This window comes from Acinonyx jubatus, chromosome F2 (genome assembly GCF_027475565.1).
Source record: "Acinonyx jubatus isolate Ajub_Pintada_27869175 chromosome F2, VMU_Ajub_asm_v1.0, whole genome shotgun sequence".
NCBI lineage: Eukaryota > Metazoa > Chordata > Mammalia > Carnivora > Felidae > Acinonyx > Acinonyx jubatus.
The window spans coordinates 17,097,497-17,109,939 of record NC_069394.1 but is presented as its reverse complement, the minus strand read 5'-3'; the positions used below and the strand labels follow the sequence as shown (position 1 = coordinate 17,109,939).

Sequence of the window (12,443 nt, the reverse complement as noted above, 5' to 3'; positions counted from 1 at the left end):
TGACACTCTGACCCTGGCCCTGATCCTTTATCTCATTAACCCCTGCTCCTCTTTCAGGTCGAAGCTAGAAATCCCTGCTTCTAGAAGTTTCCTGTGATCCCACCCCCAGGTCCCAGGGAGCTGCAATTTTCAGACTGCGTGCCCATGTCTCCCTCAAGGGCTCCTGCAGGGCAGAGACTGAGTCCTTTCATCCCTGTATCCCCAGCATCCAGCACACCGCCAGGCCTGTGAACGTGCCAGACCCGGTGAATACATCCCTTCTCTCATGGGAGCCACTGAAGGACTGATTCCAGTCAGCAGGATGAGAAGGCCAAGGTCATTCCTCAGTTGAAGTGTCCTTGTTGGGGGGGTGGGGGGGTGGGCGGGGGTTTGATGCTCAGAGTTCTCCCTTTGCATGAAAAACTACTCCCTTCTATTTGCAAAGGACTTTCCTCTGCACCACCGTCAGGGGTAGGTATTAATCTATCCACTTCCAGATGGGGAACCCGAGGCCCAGACAGGTTCGGTGAGTTGCCTGCGATGCACACTCGGAGGTGACAGAGAGAGGGCCAGCCCCGGGGTCTCTGACTCGGGTTCACCAGCACCTTTGCTGGCCTTCTGGCATTGCCCAGGGGAGCCAGCCAGCCTGAGTTCCAGGTGAGGAGTCGTTGCTTAGGCCCTTCCTGTGACCTGTTAACTACTCTACAAGGGGCCCACAGGGACTGCCTGACCTACTCCATACTGGGGTACAAACGGCTCAACTCTCCCCCAGCCAGCCCTCACGCACACACGTGTGAGCCCCACCCCATGGCTTTTAGGTCCATGGCCCTCAAGAAAACAGGGGTAGGTGGCCACAGAAAATTCATGACACGTGGTGGGAGGGTCAAAGGCACAAACGGAAGACAGTGGTATCACCCAGGGCCCATGAGCCCAGGCATCCCTAACACCGAGGAAGGACGACGCCTCCCTTCTTCCCGCCTCCCAATCCCACACAGGTGCCTTTTGTTTGTAAAAACTAACTGGGACCCAGCTGGCAAGAGAGTCTGGAAAATGTAGTTTCTCAGTCTCAGGAGTGTAGGGAAAAGATAAAAGGGCAGGTATCGAGCTGGACAGCAACAGGTAGCATCTGTACACCATCGGGGCCACTAGAATAGGGCGATGTCTCCAAAAGGCCCTTGTGAAGGGCCAGGAGCACAGGGAACGTGCTTTCTGAGTGTCCTGCACCTGTGGGCATTCTCCTTACTTTGGAGGGGGTCCTGCCTTCTACCTCCAAATAGAAGTGAAGATCTCAGCCAGCCTCCCTTGCGGCTGGGAATGGGGCATCGGCTCCACAAATCAAATTTGCCAGCAGGATCTATTGGGATGGAAGCGGTGATGTGAGGGAAGAAGCCCAGGCAGCCTCCATGTGCTGGGAGGCAGCGGCGGCTGCAAGGCCTGGTCTGTCTGGAGAAGATGCATGAACCCCTGCTCAAATTCCTGGCCCAGCAGTGACTGTTCCCTCTAATGTTCACTGGGGGCAGTCTCTCACCAGATCGATCCTGCAGCAGCGTCCTGGGTGTCACTGCCAGGGATTCAGCCTCAAGCCGGATCCCCCAACCTTCCCAAGATCCTCTAATTTACCCATCTTTTTACACAAACATTAAAGCTAAAGTATAAGGTCTTTACAAAGCGTATACAGATCAGAAGCATACAGCTCAAGAAATTTTTATAAAGTGAACCGTCACCCAGAGCAATAAGTAGGGTATTACCAGTACAAGCAGGTGCACCCCCAGGGGCCCTCTCAGAAACTGCCCCCCTCAACTCTAATGTAATCGCTCACCCGACTTCTGACAGCATAGATTCTTTGTGCCTATTCTTGAGTTTTATATAAATGGGATCATAAAGCAGATATTATTTGCATCTGGCTTCTTCCATGCAACATTGCTTCTGAGACTCCCCAACATTGCTTTCTGTGGCAGTGCTGTGTCTGTGTTCCTAGCTGTATAGTATTCCATCAGAGGAGCAAACCACAGTTCACCCATTCGGCTGCTGATGGACTTCAGGTTGCTTCTAGCTTAAGTTTATTAAAAATAATGCTGCAATCGGGGCACCTGGGTGGCTCAGTCGGGTAAGTGTCCGACTTTAGCTCAGGTTATGATCCCTAGTTTGGGGGTTCGAGCCCCTCATCAGGCTCTGTGCTGACAGCTCAGAGCCTGGAGCCTGCTTTGGATTCTGTGTCTCCTTCTCTCTCTGCCCCTCCCTGCTCACGTGCTGTCTCTCTCTCAAAAATAAATAAACATTAAAAAAAAATGCTGCTATCAACGTTCTCACATGTGTCTTTTTATGTGCACTACAGTGCAAGGCAGTCATAAGAGGGGAACAGAACTGAGGCCAGCTGGGATTTTTGTAAAGAAAACAAGTTATTAAAACAAAACACACTGTCCCCAAATGGCTTTCAACTAAGTAGAATCATTTCTAACAGAGCCATTTAGGGTGATTCCCTGGGCCCACAGCATCCCCTGTAATCAGCACCACCTCGGGGGCATGTGGGTGGCTCAGTCGGCTAAGCGTCTAACTCTTGGTTTCGGTTCAGGTCATGATCTCACGGTGTCCAGCTCTGTGCTGACGGCACAGAGCCTGCTTGGGATTCTTTCTCTCCCTCTCTCTCTCTCTCCCCCTCTCTGCCCCTTCTCTGCTCGAGACCTGCACATGCACTCTCTCAAAATAAATAAATAAAATAAACACATAAACCATAAAAAAAAAAAATCCACCAGCTTGGTGGCATCCTGGTGCTAAATGACACTGCCCCTGCTTCACTGCGCTGTGACACGGCAGGGTGACAGGGTCCCCCCTCTGAGCCTCAGTTTCCTCACCTATAACAATAATGCCAACCTCATCAGACCATTGTGAGGATCACAGTGATGACTGAAGGACAGGGGAGGAAGGCAGGGGGACAGATAGCACTGCGGACTGGCTTTGTAGCAGATGCTTCCGCAGCATTAGCTCAGGGGGGTGTCACCATCATCCTAGGAGGTGGGTCTCACCCTTCTCTTCGTCAAGTTGAGGAAACTAGAGCTCTGAGGTTTATGTGAGGTCATAAATGTGGCTCGAGGTCACAGGCCTGGTGAAGGGCAGTGTCAGCTCTGCCCAGGTCTGCCCGCCCCCCCCCCACCCCAGTCCACACAGAAAGTGGGGACCGGGATTCTGCCTCTTGCTGGTGAGGGGAGTCCTTCGCCTCCTCTGAGCCCCGCGTGTAACTCATCGGCAGCGCGCGGACAGTACAACCATCACAGGGTAGTTGTGAGGACAAAATGAGTTGGTGGTTGGGAAGGGGAGGGACACTAATGTGTCTGAGGAGAGCCAAATGATTTACACAGATTGAGGTTATTTCCACGACAGCCTTCCAAGGTGGGAGCCCGGTTACTTCCTTCTAGCTAGGACGTTCGGGTGTGTCATGAACTGTGACTCAGAAGTCCCAGAGGGACATCAGCCCCCACTGGCCTCATCACCCTGGACATGCCAGTTCCTGCCCAGGGAGAGGGGTCCAGTCAGAACTGACCCCCGCAAAGTGGACAGTCTCCTGCCGCTGAGGCCAGACCCATAACTCCTCCAATTGTCTTTGTTCCTCAGACCCTGAAGCCAGGCCTGCACCCCCCAACACACACACACACACACACACACACACCACAGGCCCAGCACAGCAAGCCCCCTCCCAGCCCCCACTGCTATCAAGAAAGCCATTGTCAAATGCACACACTCAAAATGCTAAAAGACTGCGTTTTTATTTTTCAAGGGCCCATTGCTAATCACAAGAGGCCACTTAGTCTGAGTGGGGCCCAGTAATGTTGATTAATGATTATGCATTTCTCAAGAGAGTGGGGACCGCTCCACTCCTCTGTCTCCTGCCCCAGTGCCCGCCCCGGGTGTGCGCATTAATCAGGGCGACCGCGGGTGAACTAGAGCTGTGACCAGTGACCTTTGTGCAAGAGCGCTGCAAGGCCCCAGCACCGGGTCGCTCTTCGCTCTTCGTTTCCAGGTGCGCTTGCTCCACACCCTCCTCAGCAGGGCCCTACTGCCCTGTGCCCTGCCTCACCCCTGTCAGGGGAGTCTAGGGGGGTGGCTTTTCCACTTCCGTGCCTGGATCACCCCTCCCATCACACGCCACGTGGATGTGAATATTAATCAGGCCCCACACACCTCCAGATAGTTCACCTTAATGATTTCCTTAATTTCCTTTCTCTGTGTGACAGATACAGACATTAATAATGAGTGAGGGTTCTCAGCCCCTCCCCCTGCCCCACTATCTCTAAAGGATATTCAATCTTCCAGTATTCAGCCCCGCCCCCAGCCCCTCCCACGTCCCTCCCACTCTTTTCTGTGGGTTCCCTTCTGGCCAAGCCCGGCTTGTGCCACGTTTTCGGAAAACAGAATCCGGAGAATGGGCTGAGGGCGACCAAACTGGAGGCAAGGAGAGAGAAAGAAGGCGGGGAGGGGTTGAGATTCAAACATGTCACTTAGGGGAGCAGTTTTCTTGGAGTGGATGAGTCGGGGACTCTCGAACACCCTCAGGTGTGAGGGACAAAGTGGAGCAAATTGGAAGGAGGGCTTTTAAGAAGCGGGGAAAGGCTGACAACCAAGGGCTGGCTTTGGAAAACCACTCGGTTCTACTACTACTAGATGTGCGGGACTCTGAGGCCAGGCAATGCTCCCTTCTAGGAATTAGGTGCCTTACCCAAAGGATATGTGTGTCACTATGTTCCTCAGAGTACGTGCCCCGGAATATTCACAGCAGCACGCTTGTTATATCCTGAAACTATCCCGATGCCCACCAACAGCAGAGTGGACAAGTAAATCATGGTGTATGCGGACCATGGAGTAAGCTTCAGCGATGAGAACAAAAACACTACAATTATACACAACATGAATACTCTCACAAGCGTAACGTTAAGTAAACGCAGACAGACACAAAAGAATATGTACGGTATGGTTCTATTTGTAGAATATTCTAAACCAGGAAACAACTAATTTACTATGTGGTTACAAGTCAAGACTGTGGCTCACCTAGGGTGGGGCTTGGTGACTGGGCCAGGGCAGGTGTTCAAGAAGGCTTCTGGGGGCTGGAGATGTCATATTCTGATCAGGGTGCTAGCTACCTCAGGTGTGTCGGTTTGTAAAAAGTCATCCAGGTGTGTGAACTTTTCTAAATACAGAGTATACAATATTTTAACAATTTTTAATGTTTATTTTTGACAGAGAGAGAGAGACGGAATGTGAGCAGGGGAGGGGCAGAGAGAGAGGGAGACACAGAATCCAAAGCAGGCTCCAGGCTCTGAGCTGTCAGCACAGAGCCCGATGCGGGGCTCGAACTCACGGACCGTGAGATCATGACCTGAGCCGAAGTCGGACACCCAACCGACCAAGCCACCCAGGCACCCCAGGATTTATTAAAAAAACGAAACAAAACAAAAACCAGCAGCATTGTCCTGGATCTGTTCTTTAGGCTTGTTAGTAAAGGTCTGAACGGCCGTAAAATCGCTTTGCTTGGCTGGGCTGTGTTTCTGTGAAGGCGGTACTGTGCTGAGACAATGCTTGGTATTCTTTCAACTTCGTTTGCTGTTCCACAGGGGCCTTCAGGAAGACTTGTGTTTCCGAGCTGCCCTCGTGATTCGCTGGGACCCCGTGAGTGAGTGCCGGCCAGCAGCTTGTGGGCAGAAATGATGCAGGCCACTTGCGGCCTGGCCCCTAAAATCGGCTGCGCAGTCCTCCACTGGCTCTTTCTTGAGCGGCCACCTCCAGAGAATTCAGTGGAGGACTCTGGGGTCCTGGGAGGTTGTGGAGCCGCTGAAGCCCAAAGCACAGCACAGACGGAAGTTTGAAATCCCGGCACTAATTGAAAGGACACTGAGTCGCCGAATAACTGCGTGGAGCAGACCCCCCTCCTCATTCTCCACTCCCCTTCCCGGCCCCCACCATCCTCCCTGCCTGCCCGCATTGGCCTGTGACTTGGACAAGAAATGGAGCTCTGCTGTGATATGCAGCGGGGAATTAGTGATTGGTTGCTGGTTACAGCTATTAGTCTAACCTGACTGTCTGACTCACACATACTGCACATTTCAAAAGAAGCCATTTGGGGCCTGGGAGTGGGCCCCATCTTGTTAATGGGAGTGGAGGTGAACACTCTTCAGGGAGAAATACTGGTTCCTGACCCCTTGTACTTCCACAGGGAGGGAATTTCCCAGGGAGGAAAAGTACACCAGAAACTCTAATTTTTCTCTCAAAGGAAGACTTATGTGATTGGTGAGCCAAGGAAGGGACTGAGCTCAGTCCTTGTGAAGCCAACCAGGCCCCCTGGAAACCACCTTCTGGGCTCTCCCCACGGTAAGCTTGCAGCAGGAGCCACCCCTGTCCTTGTTTTGCTATGCCGGTGACCAGGGCAGTCTTTCAAGTTCTGGGGTTCCTTTTTAGGACATCTTTGCAACTGCACCTCTATGACATATCTTCCAATCCATCTTTTCTCAAGAACGAAGCTGTCATTTCTACCTCTAATAACAGTGATTATCTCTCCCTTGGCTCCGAACCAAGGAAAAGGGGAGAGTGATTTACTGGTCCTCTAAAATCCAACAAAGACGAGGAAAGTAGCTGTTCTCTGTAGCAATGGCCCAAAACTGAGGCCAACTCCAAAATATCACTGTAAAAATTTTTTATTTATTAGCTGCGCGTAGGGCGGCCTTTTCCCACGTTCACGTGACCCGGGGGTTGGACTGAGGGTCTCCTTGCAGGGCAGCAGCTCCAGAGCAGAGCAAGAACTGCAGCGGCCGGAGTCATGGCAGAACAAGCATTTAGAAAGTGCCTTCCCCTCTTTGACTGAGTTGCAGTTGAAAGGAGGGCAGCCGATACTGTAACCGAAGAAGACATTATGCTTCCAGAAAAATCGCAAGGAAAAGTTTTGCAAGCCGACGGTGGTGGCTGTGGGATCAGGCTCCAGAGGAAAGGGTGGAGAGATTCAACCAGTCAGTGAGTGTGAAAGTTGGAGATAAAGTTCTTCTCCCAGAATATGGAGGCACCAAAGTAGTTCTAGACGGCAAGGATCGTTTCTTCTTTAGAGCTGGTGACATTCTCGAAAAGTACGTAGACTGACGTAAATCATTATTGAAATGGCATGAAGGGAAGCTGCCCATTCTGGCGAAGTTGTGAAATCTTTCATCATGTAAATAATTTTCATGTCTCTCTTTTATAATAAACTAGTGGTATCCAAAAAAAATTTTTTTTATTTATTAGGTTTATTTATTTTGAGAGAGGGGGGGGTGGGGGAGGGGCAGAGAGACAGGGAGAGAGCAAGCAGGCTCCACACTGCCAGTTGCAGAGCCTGACGTGGGGCTCGATCTCATGAACTGTGAGATCATGACCTGAGCCTAAATCAAGAGTCGGACACTTACCTGACTGAGCCATCCAGGCACCTCTTGAAAAATCATTTTGAATAGAAGTCAGGGAAATTTCAAAGGATTTGTCAAAAAAAAAAACAAAAACAAAAAAAACAAATACAGGCAAAAGGGACTGAAATGAGGGGTAAGTTAGGAAAACACTAGCTGTGACCCCTCTTTTGATAAACAATTTAGATGAGCCTCACTTCTGTCTTTTACATACTAGGATTTGAGATCTCATTCGAGCAAAGAGTTCCATGCCTAAAGACCATTTGCAAATCTGATTTAGATAATCTTTTAGGTACCCTGCAGCCCGAAGGATCTCTGACTTATATAAGAAATCCCAAATTCCGTTTTTGTAATGTTTGCCACTGACAGTGGTCTGTGACAGACAGACACAGACAGATAACAGGCTGGGATGCAGAGAGAAGTCTGAGGGTCGGCTTTTAGATGAAAGCTCTTTTGGAAGCAAAGAAGAGATGCACCCAGGTGATCTGAGCTGGTGGGACAGCGGTGCCCAACCTTTCTTTTGTCTTGGGCAGAGTCTGATGGTCTCACCCGAAGGGTTGAAAACGGATTACGAATACCACGTGGGCCAGAGACAGCGTGGACAGTGTTCCCGCTGCGAGAGGCAGGAAGGGCACATTGCGTTCAAGGACCTGAGAGAAGGTGGTTGGGAGGTGAATTCGCTTCCTATGGCTGCTGTAACGAGTCCTCACAAACTTGAGGGCGTAAAACAGTAGAATTTTATTTTCTCGCAGTTCTGGAGGCCAGAAGTCCAAAATCAAGGTGTCAGCTGGACCACACTTCCTCCAAAGGCTGGATGACAGATTTCATTCCTTGCCTCTTCCAGCTGGCGGTGGCATCAGGTGCTCTTTGGCCCCCCTGGTCTGGGGCCCCTGCTCCAGGCTCTTCCTCCACCTCCACATCACCTTCTCCTCTGTGTGTCTGTGCCTTCCCCTCTTCTGCCAAATATCCCCTGTGTGGCCCTTATAGGACACTTGTCATTGGATTCAGAGCCCACCCGGGTAATCCAGGACGATCTCCTCATCTCAAGATCCTTGCTTACATCTGCAGAGACTCTTTCTGCAAATACGGTCATATTCATAGGTTCTGGGAACTAGTGTATGGACGTATCTTTGGTGGGGGGGGGGCACCATTCAACCCTCTGTAGGGGGCGTATCACAATTTTGAGGAGTATGCAATGAACATTTGAAATAATGTTTAAAATAATTTGAAATAGTGAACATAATGAAGTCACTTTTTAATTCTTTTTTTGAGTTCATTTGAGTCATGTCTGCACCCCAGCGTGGGGCTCAAACTCACAACACCGAGATCAAGAGTGGCATGCTCTTCCGACTGAGCCAGCCAGGCACCCCAAAACCATCTTAATTTTTCAGCTACAGAATTGCCCTGCTTCCCTGACCCAGAGCCTCGCTTTGTGTCCGGCAAATAACTTCAGTAAGCCTCTCTAAGGTGGGTAGGCGTGATTAACTGCAAAGCTTTTATTTTGCGGAGTATGGAGTTTGGGAGCCAGAGCTGAATTGACCAAGACAGACGGGACTGGAAGAGCTATGTGGAGAAAGGATGGAGAGAAGGCAGGAAGCCAGGTGACCATGCTAAGAATTTAGATTATGAAATGGATCCATTCCTTCAACAAATATTTATCTCAACAAGGCTGTGTGTGCCAGCCTTTGCACTAGGTGCTGGGGATATGGCAGTGAACACACACACAGTCTCTCCTCAAGAAGTGTGGGCAGTCACTTATCCCTATGAGGTTCAATGCCAACACTTCCACCTTCTTTTCCCCAAATCTTCGGCAAAATCCACAATGCTTGCTAAATGCTCTGGAGATGAACTTGCGGGAGGAGATGGGAGGATATAGAGTCTCGTTCCTGGGTTGGAATGAGGCAAAGCCAGAGGCTCCTCCAAAAGGCCACATGTGCTTTCCATGCGCTAGTGGGCCAACTGGGGCTTTTTAGGCACATCCAGCATCTACTTCCCCCTTCTCATGAAGCAAGAGCACTTTGATTTGCTTTTAAATAACTACTTCTCCCCCTTTGCAGTCTTAATGGGACTGTGAGTCAAGTGTTTTTCCCTCAATTCCTAGTCACAAGAGGGTCACAAGGGCCAAGCTAAGCCAGTAAGACTTGGGAGATGAACCCTAAAAGGAGAAACGCAAGCATAGAATAAAAAGTGGGAGCTGAGTTAGCCCAGCAGCTGCAGTCAAGATTAGTTCCCGTTCCCCGAATCCCTGGCACCCCTTCCATATCTGGTGTCTCCGCGGCCCCTTGGAATCTGTGACCTACTCTATATCCTTCCAATAAATTCTCTTTTGCTAAAGTCAACCAGAGTCCTTTTTGGGTACCTGTAATCAGAGAAGCCTAACTGATCGAAGTGATCGAGAAAAGTCCCAAGCCCTCCTACCCAGTAAGAGGTCTGGGCACCTGCAGGGGATGAGGGCATGCTGTGGTGACAGATGCATCTCACATCCTCAGAGCTGGGTTTGTGACTTTTCTCTCAGGACAGTTTCGACCAAAATCTAAAGTCTCCCTTAAGCTAACAGTGATTGCCCTTAATTACCAAGGACACTCAGCGTATCAGTGCCAGCCCTTAGAAAAAGGCCAACCCGATGCCAGAGAAGAGAGAGGGATCAAATTCATCTAGGTCAGATAAAGGCTTCCAATGAAAACTTGAGCTTAATAAACATTCCTGAGTGATCCTTAAACCTTGCACCTGAATTCAGTTCTGCACTTACTGTGGGTCTTTCTGGCCCTGGTGACAAGGCAGGGCCTTCTCCTCCATTGTGCCCATGCATTCATACAGGCCACAGGGGAATTCCTCAGGGGAGAGAATTTATACCTTCAATTAATCTTCCAGTGTTCTTGCCCGCCTTCAGTCTATACAGAGTCTCCTTTTGCCCCAACCACTAGGATCACACCTATTAGCAGATAATTAGCCATTATAGATAGAAGCCGCTTAGCTGCTTTTTAAAAGTACTTCAGTTTTGAATCCAGTCTTCCCAGGATCTCAAACCTCTTCTAATATCCTCTTTCAGGGAACCAGGATTCCGCTCTATGAACAAGAAGTCCTTTAAGACTCCCAAGAGACCAGGCCATCGGCTCTCTCCCTAAACACACCAAATTCCTACCCAATCCATTACCCATTCCAGTAGAGAGCACACACCCTGAAGACAGAGAGCTGGTCCTAAGTGCATCTGCCCAAGCACTACTCAATAGACACCTAGTTTTTATAATATATATGTAGACTTTATACATTTACATAGATATTTGTAATTATATATATACACACACACACACATATATGTGTATATATGTATGTGTATGTATGGGTATATATATATATATATATATATATATATATATATAAATAAATTTTCCCCTTTCCAAGCCACAAGGCAATCCCCCCAGGGATGACAAGAGGCTAATTTATACCTTCAACTGAAGTTTCCAAACGTTCTGGCCTGCCTTTAGCCTGGCAAGAAAACAATCTTTTTTTGCCACTTAATGCCAGATTCTGACCTTTGGCTTCCTCAACTGCAACGCAGCAGCCGAGATCTTAACTCAGAGCTGGGTTCATGCCTTGTTTTTGGTGCCTTGTAGCTGCTTGGTCTTAAGTGACTTAACCACGCTGAGTCTTAAGTTTCCTTACCCGAGAAATGGGAATAGTGCTATCTATTTCCCAAGGTTGTTCCCAAGCCCAACCGAAATACAGAATCACTGGGAACTTTAAAAACATACAGAATGGAAGCAATGCAAGAAATCTGCATCCTTAAAAATCCCAAGTGATTCTCCGGTACAGCCACATTGGAAACCATAGATTGGAGGCTTACATTAAATGATCCAGAAAGTACCAGTCACATTCAGCAGCCGGTTGTGTTTCTGGAAATAGGGTTCTACCCTAACGGAGTTGTGAGGATAAGGGGAGCACATGGAGAGTCATTCTGGGCTTTCGCCATACATGGAAGGAATTGCATGGCAGGATACTCTCCCCTAAATTGCAGATGCAATCACCAGACCCACTCGGAGTGAAAAGCAAACAAGTAAACTGCCAGGAAGCACTTGTTTTCTCAGCCCAGCCTTTGGAGATACTAACGGTATGAAGTCCAAACAGAGGATTAGATGTTTCCCAAGGTTAAGCTTTGTTATTTAGTTAATGCTGGAAATGTTAAAGGGGAAGGGACCTCGGAAACAGAGTTGTAATGAATGAAGGGTTGGCAACCACATCACCTGTTCAGTCAGTGTTCCTCAAAGCAGCTCAGAACACGGGGATACTGGCGATATACTGTCCCCCCGAAATAAGCAGGATCAGGGTGCCTGGGTGGCTCAGTCGGTTAAGCATCTGACTTCAGCTCAGGTCATGATCTCGGGGTCTGTGAGTTCGAGCCCTGCATCGGGCTCTGTGCTGACAGCTCAGAGCCTGGAGCCTGCTTCGGATTCTGTCTCCCTCTCTCTCTCTCTCTGCCCCACCCTGCTTGTGCGGTCTCTCAAAAATGAATGTTTAAAAAACATTTTTTTTTCTTTTAAAAAGCAGGATCATTCCTTTCTAGCTTTCTGCTATTTCTCCAATGCCAGAAGAGGGGGGCAGCGCTCCTCCTTCCTGTCACCCCACCTGGTGATGAATGATGAGAGCCTACCTAAAAGGCTGGCTGGTTCAAGCTCAAGAAAAAAAAGACTCAGTAACATCATGGCCTCTGCCTTCCAGGCTCTAGGTTCTTATCTGGTTAATTCTGTAGGGTTCCAGGAGTCAGACCTGCAGGCTACAGAAATGCCGTAAGGCACACCACAACTGGATGGGGCACCCAACTCAGTGTTCGGAAGCACACTGCTTCATTCCAACCAAAACGCAGAAACTGTGCTTCCGGGAATGAATCCTACAGCTAGTCCCAACACATGAGCTAGTCCCCTAAAACATGCTGCATTGCTGTGATTGCAAAAAACCCTGGACACTCCTACAGGCCTGAGAAATGCCTGGTCACGTAAATTAGGTAGTGTCTAAAAGAGGCAGCAGGGTAGGTATACGGAAACTTCAGACAGACGACCG

General features: G+C 49.4%; 1 pseudogene; it reads left to right on the top strand.

The window, feature by feature from the left end:
- The first annotated feature begins 5,472 nt into the window (after window positions 1-5,472).
- On the top strand, window positions 5,473-7,205 carry LOC113600468 (10 kDa heat shock protein, mitochondrial-like; annotated as a pseudogene).
- The last annotated feature ends 5,238 nt before the right edge of the window (window positions 7,206-12,443 follow it).